General features: G+C 44.7%; 1 long non-coding RNA gene across 1 annotated transcript in view; it reads right to left on the bottom strand.

Moving 5' to 3' along the window:
* Window positions 1-7500, bottom strand: part of LOC145653715 (uncharacterized) — a 42322-nt gene that overhangs the window by 13258 nt on the left and 21564 nt on the right. The gene's annotated exons all lie outside the window — the stretch shown is intronic.

The following is a 7500-nucleotide window of genomic DNA, read 5'->3' as shown; positions in this document are numbered from 1 at the left end:
TCCAGGTTTACACACATTATCAGAAGCGTCTCGCGTGTCAGCGGCTTGCAGGAAATGGAGAAGCAGAAAAAAAGTTCAAAGTGACTGGGGGAAGAAGGGGTGAAAAGCGAGAAAAAAAGTTCCTTCTGCGATGATTTCATGCTGCGAACACAAAAGAGCATATTAAAGACTAAAGTTTATCAGTACAAATTAGGGCTTGGATTCCCAGTTTCTTTAATCTTTTGCATCTGAACCTCTCTCTCTCTCTCTCTCTCTCTCTCTCTCTCTCTCTCTCTCTCTCTCTCTCTCTCTCTCTCTCTCTCTCTCTCTCTCTCTCTCTCTCTCTCTCTCTCTCTCTGTTTCTTCACAGTAAAACGCTGAAGCCAAACCCAGCCAGCACCAGTGACTACACCACTCTTAGAAATAGCAAGACCCATAAAAATTTAATTACATCCTCCTCATTTCCATAAGATTCCTTAAAAAATGTAAAATTCATTTAAAGTAAGTGGTGACTTTGTCTTTGAAGATCACGACAATTAACATGGATCAAAGCCTAGGTTCTGTTAGGATGAGAACTTATTAGCATAATGAAATTAACTTAGAGACAAGAATCTCTAATAGGTGCAACAAAAAACGCATTAATAATGTTTGAGGAAAATGATGTTTATGCTGGTAATACAACAATTATAGACCTTGTTTTCAATTAACACTTTGTTAATTAAGTTTCTGTTTGTATAGAGTCGCAGCCCCATTTATCCCGTGTAGTTATACCTCCTGAACGTAGCGGCTCGCGGTGACGCGGTAGATTCCCACCTAAAGCCTTTCTCCTCTAAGCTTTTCCCAAATTAGCATATTTATAATGATGAATAAAATAATCGCGGCCAGTGTTGTATTTCCGTCATAAATAAATCACAGCGCTGTCTGGGGACAAAATGTTTAATTTGGCAAAGCTGTGATATCAGCGCTCTCGATCAGAAACGCTCGCTCTGCGCGCGGAACCTCCGTGGATGCTAGGCTTTTTGCAGCCGTGAGTCTCGAGCTGTCGGGGCGTGGGTAGCGCCTCGCGGAAGGGTGGGAGTTCTAGCTTGTAAAGCCGAGCGGGGGTCAGTGTGTCACATTGCGAAAAGTCTCCGAGCCGGTGAATTCCTCACCCAGCACGCCCGTGCATATGCTAATACACGAGACCCTTACATAATACCCAACGCCCTGCAGTGATACCAGTTTTTCTTTCTTTCATTTTTATGATACTGCACAAAAAAAAAAGTATGTATGTTGCAAATGTATTCAAATGCATTTCATACACTGTACGAAGACATTTTGATTTACATAATTGTATTAATCAAATCAGAGCATATTTGCATATGAAAAGGGGCCGGACTACGTCGCTGGTTACGTCCATAAAATCGCGTGTAGCTTCATTCGAAATTAATCAGCCGCATTGTTGTAGCAGTACAATCAGAAGATGGTCTCTTCCTGGCCTGGCTGGTCTGGCAGGCCTAAAATGTAGTCCCTCTCCGGGCTCCCACAATCACCTAAATCCATTGCTGCAGTGTGAAAATGTCGGACTGAACCGAAATGGTGGTAGAATTTAACTTGGACAGAAAATAGGATAGAGAGGTAATGGAGAAAGAGTGAGTAAGGAAGCAGGGGAGGGGCTGACGCCTTCAATGACCCAGATTTACTCCAAGCACAAATAAATAATTAAGTGTGTATGTGTGTGTGTGTGTGTGTGTGTGTGTGTGTGTGTGTGTGTGTGTGTGTGTGTGTGTGTGTGTGTGTGTGTGTGTGTGTGTGTGTGTGCGTCTGTTTCTCAGGGCCAGCTCTCCGATAGGTGTACAGATAGCAGCAAGAGTTTGTTGGGTTTCAGGGTCTGTTGGAACACGGAATGTTTTAAACGCAGCCAAAGTCTCTCTGCTGAGTACTATCACACCACCATTCCCATGCCCTCATGCATTCCTCTCTCGCTCTCTCCATCTCTCTCCCTCTCACTCACTCTCTCCCTCTTTCTCCCGCTCCCCTGTCTCTTCCTCTGGGACTCTCTTCCCCTATCTCCCCCAGCTCTCTCTCTCTCTCTCGCTCTCTCGCTCTCTTCATGGATCCCTACAGCGTTCTGTCCATCCTGACCTCAGGCCCACAGGAATGAGTAATGGAAAGGAGATGTTCAGCTCTTCTCTTCTGTGTGAACCCCATCATCCATGGATGCAGCCTCACATCTGCCCCTCACTGCGGCTCTGTTCCCATGACGGAGGCGAAGGGAACACAATGACAGTGTTTTGCAGAGACTCACACTCATAAGGCACTCGGTGATCGATGAATACGATACGAGCTCACTAGATGCCATCTGTTCTGCTGGAAGGACACATGTCATGGATGGAGAATGATGGACTGAGCAGGAGAAGGGTGGAGTAGCACACTGCTCACAGTAAGAGTTGAGGAACATGCACGTGTTCTCATGGCCACGACCATTGTCATCATCTCCATCATCATCCACATCGTCATTATTGTCACTGGAACAGTGAGCTGAGCTGTTAGTGAGCTCTAAGCTAAGTCTGAGCTGTAAACGAGCGTTAAGATAAGTCTGAGCTGTAGGTGAGTGTTAAACTAAGTCTGAGCTATAGGTGAGCTCTAAGATAAGTCTGAGCTGTAAGTGAGTGTTAAGATAAACCTGAGCTGTAAGTGAGCGTTAAGCTAAATGTGAGCTGTAAGTGAGTGTTAAGCTAAGTCTGATCTGTAGGTGAAATTTAAGCTAAGCCTGAGCTGTAAATGAGCGTTAAGATAAACCTGAGCTGTAAGTGAGGTTTAACATAAGTCTGAGATGTAAGTGAGTGTTAAACTGAGCTGTAAGTGAGCGTTAAGCTAAATCTAAGCTGTAAATGAGTGTTAAGTCTGAGCTGTAAGTGAGTGTTAAGCTAAGTCTGAGCTGTAGGTGAAATTTAAGCTAAGCCTGAGCTGTAAATGAGCGTTAAGATAAATCTGAGCTGTAAGTGAGCTTTAACATAAGCCTGTTGTAAGTGAGGGTTAAGCGAAGTTCCTGCAGGACTCTCAAATGCCCCACAGCAATGCTGCCTTATATCACACAATGATTTGCTCAAATTTGATCACTTTTTCATTATTTTTCTCGCTGGTTGTCCTTTAAGCCGTGACGTGATGTTAGGATACACTCTTTTTTACATGGACTACATCTGTTTTCCTGCTCTCTCTCTCTCTCTCTCTCTCTCTCTCTCTCTCCCCCTCTCTCTCATTGGCATCTCTCTCTTGCTCTCTATCACTCTTGCCTTCATTCTTTTATCTCTGTGACTTTCCCCAACTGGTTCACTGGTCTTTCACACCACTATAACCCCCTCCTCTCTCTCTCTCTCTCTCTCTCTCTCTCTCTCTCTCTCTCTCTCTCTCTCTCTCTATCTATCTATCTATCTCTCTCTATCTATCTATCTCTCTATCTCTCTATCTCTCCTTGCTTCCTCTTGTAGCTGATGCTGTCCCCATGCCTGGGTCTGACTGCAGAAAAGAGAATGTTAGAAGTGGAATCTGAAGCCCACAGAAACTAATCAACGTGTCACGCCAAGAAAACCCTGCTTCTTTTCAGATGTTCCGTCTGCCCCTTTGAACGTCCCCCTGTGAGACTTGTGAAATATTCGTGCTGTTTCGTTTACCTGCTGCGCTAATGGCTAAACGCGGCGAGGCCCCGCGTCACGTGTCTTACCACGCGCTCTTCCCCCTGCTAATGAACGTTTTCATTTCTACTGCATCGCTGAGATGGCTGAATGTGATAAGCAATGCAAATCGGGGAACTCACCAATCACAGTAATTACGCAGAATCAACTTCGTTAATTATAACTGTACGCCAACAGCGAGTCAGGGGGAATTTGCTATGCTGTGTGAAGTTTTAGCGTGGACCTGCCTCCACCTCCTGCCACGTGCTCACCTTGGCCTAAATCTCCTCTCCCTCAGAAACCGGCAACGCCTTCACCCGGCCGACATCTGTCTGCTCTGAAGCCTTGTCTGCGCTGTCAAAATGTTTATTTTACGCAAAATGCACGGCGTATTTGCTTTACTAAAAACACGCACTTGGAAATTCTGTTTGATTTTTGTTCGAATTTAAAAACAGCAGATAAAATATATAAATGATTAGGTTTTTTTTTTATTAATTTCCTCACATCTGTTGTGCATCCTGCATAAACAGTGAATAGAAGAACTAGCCTACAGAAGGGACTTCGGGATTGCTGAGATTTTTATTATTATTATAGGATCTCTCTCTCACACACACACACACACACACACACACACACACACACACACACACACACACACACACACACTCACAGACACACACACACACACACACACACACAAACAGCTCACTTGCTTGTTTTGTGATCATAAATAGTGTATGAGGTGATTAGCTGGCCATGGCTACGCTCCGTGTGCGTGCAGGCTTAGCTGTGGTGTCGCATGCGGACTGTTTGTTCAGACAGATGTGTCTATTACTGGGGTTTCTCTTTGCGAGCATGCCTCTACCACATCATGGACCAAAGCTTGCCGGAGACTGCTCTGGTCATCACTGCTCAGGATAAAACACATTTGGTAAATGACCAGTGTTCAATGTTCTTACACAAAGTTCAGTTTTCCCCTCACTTTCATTCGGTTTGACAGTATAACAGCTCATTAGCAGGCTAATGGGGGCATGGGCTCACCCTGCCTTTAGCTCTGACACTATATACCAATAAAATAGACAATTGAGCCAGTTTTCAGTTTATTTGGGAGTTGTTTGAAACGCATCAAGCAATTAAACATTTGGTAGGCCGAAGCGAGTTGTTTGACAAAAGTGCCACTTTTTGAGAATGTTGACTAAAGACAAAAGCTTTTGTGTGTGTATGTGGGAGAGAAAAGGCAGGGAGGCTTTTCTCAGAACAGATGGAGGTGTGTGTGCGTGCGTGCGTGCGTGCGTGTGTGTGTACGGTGTGTGTCTGTGTGAAGCGTAAAGGCAATGGTGTCGGCATGAATATTTGAGCTGGAGTAGAGGCTGTCGCCGGTGCACTGAGCTGCTGGTAATGCCCGCCATGCTGTATTAATATTTCACACGCACACACACGCACACACACACACACACAAACACATACGCAGAGCCATTCAGCATGTCCTCAACTGATGTGTCAAAACCTGTTTTGCGCTCTGGCTGAAGTCCTTCAGATCAGACTGCTCCGTGCCTACTGTGAGACAGAGACTCCTGGTCCAACTCAACTAAAATTCGACTCAAACCAACTCAAACTCCATGGCATTGTACAAAACCTGACCTGGGATCAGCTTTAGCCATTCACTATGTGGGCCTGCATGTCACCCATGAGTTCATTATCGCCCCTTCAGCAACAGCCTAATTACAATTTCTAAGACAAAAAATAATCAAACAGTTCTGATTGTCAAATGTCAGGGACAGATGAATTAACTAAAAATATATTCCAGCTCGTGGGCCAGGGGATGTGTCAAAATCGCCTTCAAAGGAGGAAAATGGACCGGGCTTGCGGTATGCTTCAGACTGGTCAGCAGAACTGCTGAGATCCAAACGTCTGATGAAATTTATCTTCTATAATAATTCATCCTATAATTTATGCCCAAATCCCCGAGAGTTTCACGGGGACTGCGTGTGTGTATCACAGCGTGGTTCTGAGCTGTGTCTCCCCCTCTCTCAGTCTGCCTGTCTCTCTCTCTCTCTCTCTCTCTCTCTCTCTCTCTCTCTCTCTCTCTCTCTCTCTCTCTCTCTCTCTCTGTCTCTCTCTCTCTCTCTGTCTGTCTCTGTCTCTCTGCCAGGAACATCTGGCTCGAGTTAGCCTCTGTGAGGTAGGTATTAGAGGAGGAAACTCGCCCACGTCCCTTCCTCAAAGGCAGCCTTGATTCATGCCTTAATAACTTCAAGCAAGACATAACATTTATACATTTACATAATTCAGAGCCATCACCAAGCATTAGGGCACATGGAGCCCTCCACCCGAAAGTGATTTACGACAATTACACCCCCCCCACCCCCAAAACAAAACAACAAGCCTGGCTTCAGTCCTGCACCTCCGAACTCTGTAACATCACACAGTGGTCTGTCATTGTGTGGGAGAGATAACCAGAAGGAACTTCAGATCTCCTGAAACTTCACCAGAGGCTGCGATGCACGCCTAGTCTGAGTGTCAACTTTCCGTACCCAAGCTAAGTCGTATTATTTCATTTTGCTGCTCCGTTTGGGTGAAACACGGCTGAGGGTTTTCTTGGCATCATTGCCTAGTTGAACTCCCTCTGAAAGAATGGTCTTTAATACACAAAGGTATAACACACCTCACAGGATTATTGTCAAATTATTATTGTGAAGTTAAATGACCAATTAATATCAGGTACAAAGATGTTGTCAAAAGTGCTGAGGGTCGGAAAGCGTGTGATTTCTCTTCAGCGCATGAAGTTTAAGTGTCTCATTTATCTATTCAGTGCTGTGCCTTCTGAAAGGGTGTTGGGCATCGTCATGCTGCTGTTACGCTGGGAACACGGGACACTTGAACTTAGCACACATTTCTAAATACGACCAGCTACCAGCTCACTTGACCATTCACCTGTGCACTGCCAAACCCTTCAGGCAAGAAGAGAGGTCTCCCACACTTCCAATGTGCTGTTAGTCTCCACACGGGTGCACACAGTGAACACCGTCAGCTTTCAAGGAGCAAACAGCAAAATTGTCAGACGGGTGTAATTACTACTTTAAAAGATGTAATTTGCGGTCTAACCATTGTGTTAAAAATAATTAGATTCTTTATAAACCAATAAACAAATAATCAGTGATGTAATATTTTAAAAAGGTTGCACATATTAAATGTGAGCATTAATTGATGGGCACGTATGTGTGCGTGTGTGCGTGTGTGTGTGTGCGTGTGTATTCCTCACTGGAGGGGATTTGGTGATGATAGCGGAGCAAACTGTCTGTGCAGTTGCGACTCCGTTGTCATGTGCAATCAACTGCTTCTGATAACACTAAAATAATTATCCCGCATGGACTCAACACAAATGATTCGAAATGACAGACAAGTCATCTCAGCATGATAATTATGATTAATTAGACATTTATTTAATAAATATGTTTGCTAGCAAGATGCAGGGCTTCTGTGAAGGAGAATGCCATCTTATGTGCACCTTCTGTGCACATTACATTCAGCAGATTTCATTGGATTTCTGAACTTGGTGACCTTGAATAAGTTTTCGTTCATATATAAATGTCAAATGAATTAGCTGAATTGCAATTTTTGGATTACGACTGCATATGTCTCTAAATAATATAAACAGATGACGATAGCTGAGGCTATAGCTGAGGCTAGTAGGTTCTGCAATACAGGGTCAGGGACAGGATAAAAGGTCTCCGGGGTCGCGGGGCGTGACGCCGATGATGCTCTCAGAGACCTCGCTGCTATCTGACAGCGTTTTGTCTGGTTTAAAGTGGAAGAGGGGAGCAGGATTGGCTTTGGCACCGAGGATGGGGGGTGGGGCTGAGCTAAC

Source organism: Electrophorus electricus, chromosome 3 (assembly GCF_041902795.1).
Source record: "Electrophorus electricus isolate QZ-2024a chromosome 3, ASM4190279v1, whole genome shotgun sequence".
NCBI lineage: Eukaryota > Metazoa > Chordata > Actinopteri > Gymnotiformes > Gymnotidae > Electrophorus > Electrophorus electricus.
This window is presented reverse-complemented; position numbering and strand designations above follow the sequence as displayed.